At 37.7% G+C, this 13,981-nt stretch overlaps 1 protein-coding gene across 2 annotated transcripts in view; it reads right to left on the reverse strand.

Annotated features, from left to right (window-relative positions):
- Positions 1–13,981, reverse strand: part of PLCZ1 (phospholipase C zeta 1) — a 218,035-nt gene that overhangs the window by 133,679 nt on the left and 70,375 nt on the right. The window lies entirely within an intron of this gene.

Here is a 13,981-nt window from a genome sequence, read left to right on the forward strand (position 1 = left end):
TCCTCTCTCTCTGCCCCTCCCCCTCTCACACGCATGATCTCTCTCTATCTCAAAAATAAATAAACATTTATGTGGATCTTGAGAAACTTAACAGATGACCATCGCGGAGGGAAGGGGGGGAAAAAAGAGAGGGAGGGAGACAAACCATAAGAGACTCTTAACTGAGAATAAACTGAGGGTTGATGGAGGGTGGGAGGGTGGGTGGGTGATGGGTATTGAGTAGGGCACCTGTTGGGATGAGCACTGGGTGTTGTATGGAAACCAATTTGACAATAAATTTCATATAAAAAAAAAGAAAGTTTATTCTGACAAGAAAAAATAAATAAGTAAATAAATAAACAAACATTTTAAAATTTTTTTTTAAAAAGATAAAATTGACAAGACTTTAGCTAGACTAACAAGAGACAACACTACGTAAACAAAATCGAAACAGGAAGAGGAGACGTTACAACTGATACCACAGAAATACAAAGGATCATAGGATACTCCTATGAAGAAGCATGCACCAATAAATTGGACAACCTAGAAGAAATGGATAAATTCCTACAGATATACAATCTACCAACACAATTGTGAAGAAATAGAACATCCAAACAGACCAATAACAAGTAATGAGATTGAATCAGTAATCAAATGCCTTCCAACAAAGAAAAACACAGGACCAGATGGCTTCACTAGTGAATTCTACCAAACATTCAAAAAAGAATTTATACTAATCCTTCTCAAATTTTTCCAGAGAACTGAAGAGGCAGGAACACTCCCAAACTCATTTTACAAGGCCAGTATTACCCTGATATCAAAGAGAGATAAGGATACTATAACAAAAGCAAACCATAGGCCAAAACACCTGATGAGTATAGATGCAAAAATTCTCAACAAAATACAGTGAGCCAACCTCATCAGTATATTGAAAAGATCCTACCACATGAGCAAGTGGAATTTATATCTGTGATGCATGGATGGTTCAAAAATCAATAAATGTGATATACTACATTAACAGAATGAAAGATGGTAATCATATGATCATCGCAATACACACACACACACACACACACACGCACACACAAAGCATTTGACAGAATACAATATCCTTTCACGATAAGAACTCTCAAAGTGAATATAAAAGGAATGTACCTTAACATCATAAAGACCATATTAACAAGCCCACAGCTAATATCATACTTAACAGTGAAAGGTTGAAAGCTTTTCCCTTAAGATCAGGGACAAGACAAGGTGCACACTCTCACCACTTGTATTCAACATAGTACTAAAAATCCTAGCCAGAACAAATAGGCAAGAAAAAAAAATAAAAGGCAAGAAAAAAAATAAAAGTCATCCAACTCAGAAAAAAAGAAGCAAAATTGTATTTGCTTACAGACAATGTAATCTTACATATAGAACATTCTAAAGACTCCACCAAAACACCTAGAACTGATAAACTTAGTAAAGTTGCAAGATATAAAATCAACATACAGGAATCAGTTGCATTTCTGTATGCTAAGAACAAAATACCTGAAAAATAAAGAGAGATGAGTGTTTATTTCGACTTTTGCCACTACATTTGAGATTCTGTCACTGTAGGGCAAGCAAGTTAAGAAGCCTAATAGTCAGTGAGAAACATAAGATAGTAACTAAAAGAGAGGAAGTGCTGGAAATCAGAAATTTCTCACTAATTTGCATAAAATCTACATTTTTATATGTAGGAGGAGATTAGAGCACTATGTAAACGTTGAAAAACAGACGCTTTGTGCCTATCCACAAAGGCAGCGGGATGGAGAATAAAAAACAAAGGACAGATAATTCTAGGAAAGTGACATTAACAATCTTTAGTACTTCAGAGTCAAAAATTAAAAACCAAATACATAATTAATGGATTTTTGGCATCATTGGGTGACCTTAAATAGTACAATTGAAGTAGAATAGGAGGGGTAGAATCCAGATGTCAAGGCTTTTAAAAGAGAGAGCTTTGAGGACTTGAAAATAGTAAAAGGCTTTTTGCAAAGATTGCCTAGAAGGTTATCACCATTAGTAATCTTTGTTCTTGGCAAAGGAGAAAGGAGGCTGATAAAATGATGGTTGGGAAAGAATTCAGAATTTTTTTTTTAATGCTCAAGTACTTTGTTTACACGCTCTGCAGAGGTAACATCAAATGATAACTATTTATTAAAGGCTAAAATATCAACATTCAGTTTATCCAAGGGTCATCAGGCCCTAGGATATATTGGGTCAAGACGCCCAAACTGATTTACACCAAAAGACAATTAAATAATTTACAGTGAAAAGTACAACTATTAAGCAGGCTGGTCTTTGAATTGGCTGGGTGACACATTATTGCCCCAGGGAAGAAGCTTTCTTAGGGAAGCAAGTTTAAAATTACAAGGTATTTGTACTCCCCCCCCCCCACCGACCACCCCAGCAAATAGGCTTCTCCTTTTCTTCCCTCTTTTTCATTTGCCCCCTCTTTTTCATTTCCCATTTTTTAAAATATAGTCCAGACTTTATTAAAACTGGGATGCTTTTTAAAATGCACATTTCTGGGGGCACCTGGGTGGCTCAATTGGTTAAGCGTCCGACTTCAGCTCAGGTCATGATCTCCCGGTTCTTGGGTTCCAGCCCCGCATTGGGTTCTGTGCCGACAGCTGGGAGCCTGGAGCCTGCTTTGGATTCTGTGTCTACCTCTCTTTGCTACTCCCCCACTCACACTCTGTCTCTCTCTGTGTCTCAAAAATAAATAAATGTTTAAAAAAAAAATTTTTATGCACATTTCTGGCTTTGGCTAAAACTAATTTAGAACTTCTAAGCCTGAGACCCAGAAATCTCTATATTTTAACAGTTTCACCACTCCATCCAAATGATTTTTAATGCACGTTAGAGAATCTTTTTGGTACAATCTGTACCTACTTCCTTACTTCATGCTGCTTATTCATTTCAATCTCGCTTCTACCTCCCCATTCAGTCCTCTTGCTGAAAGATCCAGTAACATCTTAACTTTCAACTCCAATGGCATTATTCCCATTAACTATCCTAAAACAATGAACATTTTTGCCACTCTTTCTTTCTTGCAACTTTCTACTTCTTGGCTTCCATGGTAGCATTCCCTCCAGGGTCTCTTTCTATTCACGTGAACTTGTTTTCTTTGCTGAATCCTTTTCCACTGCTTTGGGCCCTACATTTTGAGTTTTCCCAGAGTGGAGGCCTTGTTTTCTCCTTTTTTACTTCTGGAATTTCTTTTGGGATAATTTCATCCATTCCCATTTCTTTTTCCATTGGTTATGTTTTTATAATTCCCAAGAATTTATTTCCAATCCTGGCCTCTTTTCTTAACTGTGGTCATTAACCTCTAGTGTTCCCCAAATAGCTGCTTTCAAGGATTTAGTAAACTTCAGATGGAGCAGCAAAAAGGCTGTGAGAAAAACTGCTCACATAAAGTCTGGAAAAGTTTGGGAAAACGCCCTGACAGAATTAAGATTGGGTATATAAGAGACATACTGAGAACCAGGAGGCATCTGCTCAGGAATCATAAAGCTAGTGGTTAAGTAGAATGATCCAACCCAGAGATCCTAAAGACTGAAGACCGTGTTAATGTGAAGACAATTGGGGGTCATGAGCAAGGGGTTGTAAAGCTGATCGCAGGTCTGGCCAGAAGCAAGAAGTGAGGCAAGAGCTCAATCAGGAACAAGATGGGAAGCTACAGATGTATTGATTCAGGTGACTACGAAATGCTGGAGCACGGGGCTAAGACAGCCTGCAACCTGTTAACCTGTCCACAGATGGGGAAGCTTAAAGGGTTATATTGCTCTGTCAGTTTGTCTATAAAAACTAATAAAAGAAATCACCTAGAGGGATTAAGAGGTACGAACTTCCATTTATAAAATAAACAAGTCATGGGGATATAATGTACCGCATAGGGAACATAGGTTACTATTATAATAATTATGTATGCTGACAGAGGATAACTAGATTCATAGTGGTGATCATTTTGTAATGTATATAAATGTCGATCACTATGCAGCACACCTAAAAATGACACAGTATCGTATGTTAACTATACCTCAATTAAAAGAAGAAAGGAACGGGAAAAAGAAAATCACCTAGAGATTTTGGATTTAATATGTGTTTAATCTGAGCTGGTGAGAACATTCCAAGTCCTGAGAGCAATTTCTCTTCCTCCATCCCTTCCTTTTAAAATGTCTAATTATAAAACATTTTGAACAGAAAATGATACAATACATATGTAACCTCCACAGGGATTAAGCAGATATTAATAATTTGCTATAATTGCTTTGGATTGTTGCCTTTTTAAAGAGATAAATTGGTGTATATACAGAACTAAAGACACTGCTACCCCCCCCTCAAAAAAATTTGCTCCTCACTCTCTTCCCCAGAGGGCGTCACTCTACTGATGTCAGAGTGTGCCAGTCTCAAGATGACCTTTATTCTTTTACTACAACACAAATACAATAAATCTAAAAATTTTAATTCAACATTGGGTAAAATTAAAAGAAAATCTCTGTCATAGTATTATTTGAGAGATACCTTGGGTTGAACAAATATTGTTGAATAGGTACTTTGAGGAGTCAAAGCATTGAACTGGCCATTATTGGCCTAAAGAAGAGAAGGAAATCATTACAAAATACTAAGATTCCACCAACCACTAGAGCAAACAGCTATGAAACTGACTAAGCAAGGCAATGATATCACTTAAATCTAAAACTGCATAAGGTTTGGGGTGCCTGGGTGGCTCAGTCAGTTAAGCAACCGACTTCAGCTCAGGTCATGATCTCAGGGTAGGTGGGTTCAAGCCCCCATCAGGCACTGTGCTGACAGCTCAGAGCCTGGAGCCTGCTTCAGATTCTCTGTCTCCCTCTCCCTCTGCCCCTCCCCTGCTCGTTTTCTGTCTCTCTCTGTCTCTCAAAAATAAATAAATGTTAAAAAAATTTTTCTAACTATATAAGGTTTGGTTATTATTTTCATTAAAGTAAATGCCTTGTTTTCAGTGTTACTGAGGAGAAAGAAGATCCCCAAGTCATTCAGCATTTAACTACATTTTTGGTTACTCATCAGAGAATGTGATCTGGGGTACCTGGGTGGCTCAGTTGGTTAAATGTCCGACTCTTGATTTTGGCTCAGGTCATGATCTCCTGGTGGTGGGATCGAGGCCTGTCTCAGGCTATGTGCTGAGCTTAGAGCTTGCTTCAGATTCTCTCTCTCTCCCTCTGCCCCTTTTCCCTGTCTATCTCTAGAAAATATGTTGGTTTATTTTTAATTAAAAAAAAAAAAAAGAATGTGATCTTTCACCCCAGGCATATAACTCCAAATCTTGTTTTAGAAATTTTATTTCTCACACAAATAATATATTTATAATAAGAATTAAAATTCGGCCATCTAAGCTATGCATGTCTTCACACACCTTGTAACTACTAACCTAGCACCGTATGTATAAGGGTACTTTCTCCTGTTCTTCAGAAAGCTTCAGACTCCTTGAGTTTCTGTTTACTTAACAGACAGAAAAATTGTTTTCATTTTTTTATAAAGCAAGTGCAAAATATAGTTAGGCAGAGGAGATTAGATAGATGATGGATACATAGAGTGTAAGCATATACTTAAAATTTTACGTAAGTAGTAACATACCTTTAACATATTCTAAGGCTTATTTTTTTTTATAAGTTTGCTTTATTTATTCATTCATTTTTTTTGAGAGAGAGAGAGAGCACAAGAGGGGGAGGAGCAGAGAACCTCAAGCAGGTTCAGTGCTGACAGTGCAGAACCCCAACACGGGGCTCGAACTCATGAACCATGAGATCATGACTTGAGCTGAAATCAAGAGTCAGACACTTAACTGACTGAACTACCCAGGCACCAGTCTTGTTTATTCCTAATAAGGAAAATATAGTTTGTTTCTAATGTTTCACTATTATTTATTCGTAATGAATATTCTTAAACATAACTTATTGTAGATATGTGTAACAGTTTTTTTAAGACAGTTAAAATGAAAATGCTAGATCACAAAGAAAAAGCATCTGTCAAAAATAATAAAAAATGTTCTTACTCTATTTTTCAAATTTTGAAATTATGAAAGATAGAGTAAGGCTATTTTTTATTATTTTTGAAATAATATGAAAAACCCAAGCAGATCTGTTAATGAAATGTCCTAGTGGAATTACACATTGAACTCAATTCAAGGAAACAATCCATGTGTCAAACTCAACATGCAAGCAAATTTAAACTAGTGAATTGCAAATTTAGTGTGTTTAAACACTCAGGGAACAGTTGGTTGCCCACTTCAGGTCTCCATTCCCAGAGATTCTGATTCAAAGGACTTGAGAATAGGCCTGGAAATCTGCATTTCAATAATTATCCCAGCTTGATTGGTTTTAGTGTGTCTTGAGAAACCCTAATCAAAACTCTAGCATGTACATAACAAAGAAACAATAAAGATTTCAGAGTAGAGTAATAAACTAGTCAGAGCACTGCTTTAGAGAGGCTATTCTAGAATTTAGAGGAGGTAGATTGGATCAGGAAAAGGAACCAGTTAGAGAATTATTGCAAAAATGCAACTGAAAGTTAGTAAGGGTAAAAAGAAGGTAATGGCTGAGAGATCAGAAAAAAAGAGGATGGAGAAGAGAGATATTGAAAAGTAAACTCCACAGGATGTGACAAAAGATTAGATGCTGAATCTAAAATGCTGGAAGGGGGCGCCTGGGTGGCTCAGTCAGTTGAGCGACCGACTTCGGCTCAGGTCATGATCTCACGGTTCGTGAGTTCAAGCCCCGCATCCGGCTCTGTGCTGATGGCTCAGAGCCTGGAGCCTGTTTCGGATTCTGTGTCTCCCTCTCTCTCTGACCCTCCCCCGTTCATGCTCTGTCTCTCTCTGTCTCAAAAATAAATAAAGGTTAAAAAAAAATTAAAATAAATAAATAAATAAAATGCTGGAAGAATTAAAGATGGATTAGAAGTTTACATTTCAGGAGCATGATGATGCCATTTGTAACATTGCAGCACAAATGCATGAAAATAGAGAAAGCAACTCACTTGATTATGATCATGTATGAAGTACTGGAGATACTTTGCAAGCAATTGGAAATATATGGTTAAAGTCAGATAGAATCTAAAGAGGTAGTTTTATGAGTCCTGTGCAATGAGATTATAGTTGACACCATGGGAGACTGTGAACTAGCCAAGAGGAAAAGAGGAAAGTAGAGAAGAGAGGGAAGGGGACGGAATGGAAGGGAGGGGAGTGGAGAAAGGCAAAAGGTGAGCTTTGGGGGAAATCTAAATGGAGAGATTAGAAGAGAAAAAGAAATTAAGAAGCAAAATGAGGCAAGAAACGGCTCGGTGCTGTGTCTCATGAATTGAAGACAGAGTTTCATAAGAGAAATAAAGTTGTCAGCTGTGTTAAATGATCTTAAGAGGTTGGGGCACCTGGGTGGCTCAGTTGGTTGAGGGTTCGACTCTTGATTACAGCTCGAGTCACGACCTCACGGTTCGAGCCCCATGTTGGGCTCTGCACTGTCAGAACAGAGCCTACTTGGGATTCTGTCCCTCCTTCTCTTTCTGCCCCTCCCTGCTTTCTCTCTCTCTCCCTCTCCCTCTCTCTCTCTCTCTCTCTCTCTCTGTCTCTCTCAATAAATAAAAGGAAAGGAAAGGAAAGGAAAGGAAAGGAAAGGAAAGGAAAGGAAAGGAAAGGAAAGGAAAGGAAAGGAAAGGAAATGGAAGGGAAGGGAGGGGAGGGGAGAGAAAAAGAAAGAAAGGAAGGAAGGAAGGAAGGAAGTTGCCCCTTATAAGCCTGGAGAGGATCTTCAGTGGTTTTTCAGAGAGTACTTTCAGTTGGCAGGATTAAGATAGCTCCAGGTGGAAAAAAAAAAAATAGGAAAGAAATGAGAAAGTAGACACAATAAAATTATGAAGAGTTTCAATAACTTCAGGTCACGAAAGCCTTGAGAAAAAGGTGGGGTTCTGTTCTCAGAAGAAACATAAATTAATCTGTATGCTGAAGGGAAAGAGCAAGTAGAGGAAAATAGGGTGACTATAGAAAATGAATACTTGATGGAGAAAAGTCAGGGGAGGGTAAAGGGATGAATCACAAGTACAGTGTAGCAGGGTTAGCCATGAAACGCAGATGTTTCTTCTTCTGAGATTGAAGGAAGGAGAAAAAAAGTAATAGTTGAAAATTGGATTAGAGTGTTGTCCAGGAGAAAATTAAGAGAGTTCATATTTACTTAATTTAACCTATTCACAAAAGTAGAAGGTGAAGGCACCTGCTTAAAATGGGGACAGGGGTTTTAACTATATGCTGGAACTTACATGGGACACCTGGGTGGCTCAGTCGGCAATGCATTCAACTCTTGATTTCAGATCAGGTCATGATCTCACAGGTGAAAACAAGCCCCAGGTCAGGTTCAGCGCTGACAGCACTGAGCCTGCTTGGGAGTCTTTCTCTGCCCCTCCCCCACACTTGCTTGCACTCTCTCTCTCTCTCCAAATGAACAAATAAACATGAAAAAAATAATTTTTAAACCTATAGGCTTGCAGACAATCGAGTGGAAAATTGGAAATAAGTGAATGATAGAAGAACATAAAAGTTTCAAAGCTGCATTGCCTGTAAGTCAAGTACCTACTCCTAATGGCATGACTGTACTGAGAAATAAGTTTGACTCTAAGAGCCAGAAAAGGATACAGTATCAGTTACCTATCACCACAAGACTTCAGTGGTTATCAGGAGTAAGTTTTTATTACTCACATGTTTGGGAGTCAGCTGACAGTTGGCTGATCTAGACTCCTCTTGACTAGAAAACTGGGGTGACACAGCTCTGCTCCACACGTCTCTCATCCTCTGGCAGGAGAGCTCAAGTATGTTTCTATGGTGAGGGCAGAATCACAAGAGAGCAAACTCCAACACACGAGCCTATCTCAAGCCTTGTGTTGTGTCCCACTGGCCAAAGCAAGCCATGTGGTTGAACCCACTGTCAGACAGGAGTGGGACAGGCCATCCCACTAATGCTGGAAAGGCACTGCAATGATGTAGATAAAGGGAGGAATAAAGAATTGATCACTGCCACTGAACTTTTGCCTAGTAAATAAAGAGATGAATACGTGATGTGTTGTCACAGTAACATTACATCTCAGGATGAAATATTTTAACATTTGCATCTTTAAAAATAACATGTTGGAAAGGTCCAGGGTGGGAACTTGCCACCAATACCTGAGTGCTGGCTGTGTGAGTCCAGCACCTTATTTTCTGAATGTGACCCAAGACCTAGTTAGAAAAATATAAGAGGATGGGAATGTCTCAAGGAAAGTCAAAGTTTTACATTTCAAACGGAATAAAATAAAACTGAAAATGAGAAAAATATAATTAAAATAAATAAAAATAACATGTTGGAAGTAAGCTTCCAGCCAAGGTACTTGGTGTAGTTAAACCAAAGATTTTTCAATTAATGTATTATCATATTTTGGAAAATTAGGAGTAAGTCTTACATAATTGTCCCCAAATTACCATAGTTATTATTGTGAAGAAAAATAAATGAAAATGAGAAAATAATTAACTCAACAATATAGTGCAATTACAAACAACATCATTTTGATTTGGGTATTGTGTATCCTTGGTTGCATTGTGAAAAAAAATAAAAACAAAACAAAATTGGACAAATTAATGTAAGTTCATGTTAAAGTCCACTCTGACAGATTTATAAGTAATTTTCTTAATAGAATTTTGAAAAATATTTTTTTAATATAAGAGCTGTTAAAAATCTACTCCAACAAGTCTTTTGCCCTTACCACTCCACCCTAGGTCTTTCTGATGTCATGTCACCAGTGACCCCTTCACCCCCGTCCCCATTGTTAAACCCCATCACCAGCTTTTAACATATCTGACTCCTCTTTAATACATTTTTTCACTTGACTTTGGGGATACTACATTTTCTTGGTTTTCCTCCACCTCATGGAGATGTCCTTCTCTCAGTCTCTCCTATTAGATTCTCTTCTTCTCCCGACCTATTAATATTGGTAGACCCCAAGGTTTAGTTAGTCCTTGGACCTCTTTCCTATCCATTCACACTTATTTTCCAGGTACTCTTATCTGGTCCCATCATTTTGGGTCATAGGCTGATTTCTGTATCTCCACCCCAGACTTCTCTTCTGAACTCGACTCCTTTGTTGAGCTGACCTCACAACATTTCTGTTTGTATATCTAGTAGCCATTTCAAATTTAACATGTCCAAAATCAAATGCTAATCTGTCCATCAAAACCTGCAGAATTCCCACCCCAGTTGACAGCAATTCTGTCCTTGTTGATGCTCTTGTCAAAACCTCAGAGTTGTCCTGGATTTCTGTGTCTTTCTCTTTTACCCCATATCCTTTCCATCCATTCTATCAGAGCGTCTTGTTAGCTCTACCTATAAAATATATCCAAAATACAATGACTTCTCGCCACCTCCACTGAAATCACCTGCTCTGACCATCGTCTTGGACCTGGATTACTGCAGTAGCAACCTCACCAGTCTCCGTGCTTCTACACTTGCCATTTCACAGCCTATTCTTGACGGCATGATCCTTTTAAAATCTAAGTTAGATTATGTCATTCCTCTCCTCAGAATACCCCGATGGCTCCCTGAAGTTAAAAGCCTTACTATAGTCTACAGGTTCTATGTGCTGGCCCCTGATACCTTGCTGATATTATCCTCTACCCTCCATCCTGCCCACTCTGCTCCAAGCATATTGGCCTCCATGCTGTTCCTTGAACACACCTGGCATGCTCCAAAGTGAGAGTTTTACACTAGCTGTTCTCTCTGCTTGAAATGGTCTTCCCCCTCCTTCAAATCTTTGCTCAAATATTATCTTCTTATGAGGCCTTGCCTAGTCAAAATGGTAGTCTACCTCTTCCCACATATACACACTCCCAGTCCCCCTCTCTGCTGGATTTTTATAGCACTTATCACTCCATAATGTATTATATAATTGGCTTAGTTATTATGTTTATTTCTTTCCCCACTAGAATAAGACACACAACAGCAGGGATTTTTGTGTCTTTGGTGGACTTACACATCTCAAACGCCTAGAACAAAGGGTGGCACATAATGGGCCCTCAATAAATATGAGTTTAATATATTGATTTATAAATTAATAAGTGAAAAAAACCAGTTCAGTCTAAATGCCTAAATGCCTCTCTCTCATGCAAGATAGGTATTTCGCTAAATAAATGCCATTAGAGATTTTCCCCGTGCATATTTATATTTATTCTTCTCCCTACCTTTCTTTTCTTGGGATCTGCATCTCTTAATAGCATGACATTTTCAAATCTATGTGTATTTAAAACTTTCATTCATACGTGCATGTTTGTGAAAAATACCTCCACTAAGCTTGTTTCTTCCTTTTCATACACAAATATCCACTAGAACCTAGATAAAATGCCTTTACTTTCGATATTATTAAATGCAACTTATGTAGAAAGTTTGCATGCTATACATTTTAATTATATTCATTCCAATGTCTGACTTGATACTTTTTTTTTTAATTGGAGGACTGGTGTCAAGAAAAGTTGTCTTTTCTAATAGTGACAACTGAGCTGTCATCGCCATCTCTCTGTTTGTGAGCTGAAAGAAATAGACTCTTGCCACTTAATGAACTCTGCTTGGCAGACAGAAGACCTTCACGTCACACACTTCAGTGACTCTCGTCCTGCAGCTCCCACATGTCCAAGTCTTTCCCCCTTCTTTGCCCTTCTAATATCTTGTCTGGTTCCACTTTCAATAATGCCAATTGCTAGCTCTACACGCCGTCAGTGCATGGACCGCAACAGATTGGGTTACATGCCTCATTCCTAAATGTCAGGCTTCCACCTTGAAAACTCTGCATGACCAGAGAGGCTGGATTATAACAGAATGCAGGGGAGGCTCAGAGTCGCTGAGTAGCCCATGAGGCAGTCAACAGCAGCCAGCACTTCATCATCCCAGATCCCTGTACCTCTTCTCTCTCTTTTCTCCCCTCCAAACTTGCTTTCCTCCTCCTCACTCAGGAGGAGGAAACAAGCAAGTTCTGTTCCTGACCTTTTTTACCCAAATATATATAGTCACTGACCAAAAGGCCTTCTACCATCCTGTCTCCTTACTCACTTCACCCTTACGTTTCTCACTTCTACCTCGGTAAAGAATTACCACAAATACATCTTATTCCTTTCAGAATTTATAATGCTTGCCAAAAGTATTTTTTTAATTTTTATAGACTACTTTTTTGTACTAAGCCTATTTATATTCATCATTAGCAATCCCATCCTTTGGAGGTAGATTTGTGTTCTAGATAAGGAGAAGATCATTGAGGCCATGGCCAAAGTGCCATATTTCTACATCGCCTTTGTCCCCCTGTGGAAACTATCATGTGTCAAAACAAAACAAACAAAACAAAAGATAAAGACACTTGAAGGCAAAAAAGAATAAAGCAAGCATTTGATTTGGAGAATGAAATCCAACATAATAGAAACAGCCTTGTTACTTTTTAATGGATGACTGAAGGCAATTTGCCCCAGTCTCATTTTCCCCATATAAGATTGTAACATTTACTTCCTGGAGGATGTGTGACAAGAAAGCTAACATCTCGGAAATGTCTATAGACTTTAAAATGTTTTAACACACATGACTATTACTGAAGATCCTAGAAATAATTTGGCCACCTGCTTAAAACCATGGATTGAAAGAAAAGCCTAGAAAAAAGGAACATGTCTTATTTTTGATAGACAAAGAAGGAATTATAAGGCTTACTGTAATCTAAGAATAATTGTACTGTACCATATATGTGAAGATATACCATCCAAGGATATTTTAAGTTTAAATTTTAATCATGAAATAATTCAAAAATAAAAAAATAGGTAAGATACTTGAACAGTTACCTATTAACACACCACTAACATTAAACAGATGTTAACATTTTCCATTATGTTTTAGATCTTTCCCCTTTTTTGAGATATAAAATGTTACAGCCAAAATTAAAGCCCTACCTCCCTTTTTTGCTTCTTTTCTTCCTTGCAAACAACCACTTTCCCAAAATTGTTGTATATTGTTCCCATATACGTTTTTGGGACATTTACCTTTGTAATGAAGATGTACCGTTATTTGTGTTATAGCAGGCATCCATCTTCACATTTATAGCTCCATTAGTAATACAAAAACCTCACCAGTAGGTGTCATCAGAATGATTATGTGTTACTCATTAGATAGCTTTGAGATGGTATGTCATGTCTTAATTTGTATTTCCCTGAATAGTAGCAATGTTGAGAATCTTTACAAAATTGTTGGCACCCAGTTTCTTCTATGAATTACTTATCACGGCCTTTGCTTATTTTTCTATTGGGCTGGCTTTCTTTTTATCATTAATTTGTAGAAACTCTTTATATATTCAGGATACAAATACTTTGATGGTTATATGCATTACACATTTCTTATAGTTTTTAATCTCCTTTTTTTTCACATTGCTCATAGTACCTTACGGAAGTTATTATGTAGTCAAATTTGTTAACATTTTCCTTATTAATAGGTTTGTGCTTTTGCATCATATATAAGATACCAAATCATACAAATAAGACCTGATATAATTAAAATATTATTTTCTCATGTTTTCTTCTAAATAATTTATTATTTTACTTTTTAAACGTAGACTTTTATTCCATCTGGAATTCAATTTGTATATGTGCACACTTACAAAAAATTTTTTTTCATATCAATAATTGTCAAGTATCATTTAATAATGGCATCCTGGGGGTGTCTGGGTTGCTCAGTCAGTCAGCATCCAACTTCGGCTCAGGTCATGATCTCGCAGTTCGTGAGTTTGAGCCTTTCATTGGGCTCTGTACTGACAGCTCAGTGCCTGGAGCCTGCTTCAGATTCTGTGTCTCCCTCTGTCTCCGCCCTTTCCCCACTTGCACTGTCCCTTTCTCTCTCTCTCTCAAAGTAAACATTAAAAAAAATTATTTATGGCATCCTGTTTCTCCCAA

The sequence above is a fragment of the Prionailurus viverrinus genome, chromosome B4 (assembly GCF_022837055.1).
Source record: "Prionailurus viverrinus isolate Anna chromosome B4, UM_Priviv_1.0, whole genome shotgun sequence".
In the NCBI taxonomy this organism is placed as follows: Eukaryota; Metazoa; Chordata; class Mammalia; order Carnivora; family Felidae; genus Prionailurus; species Prionailurus viverrinus.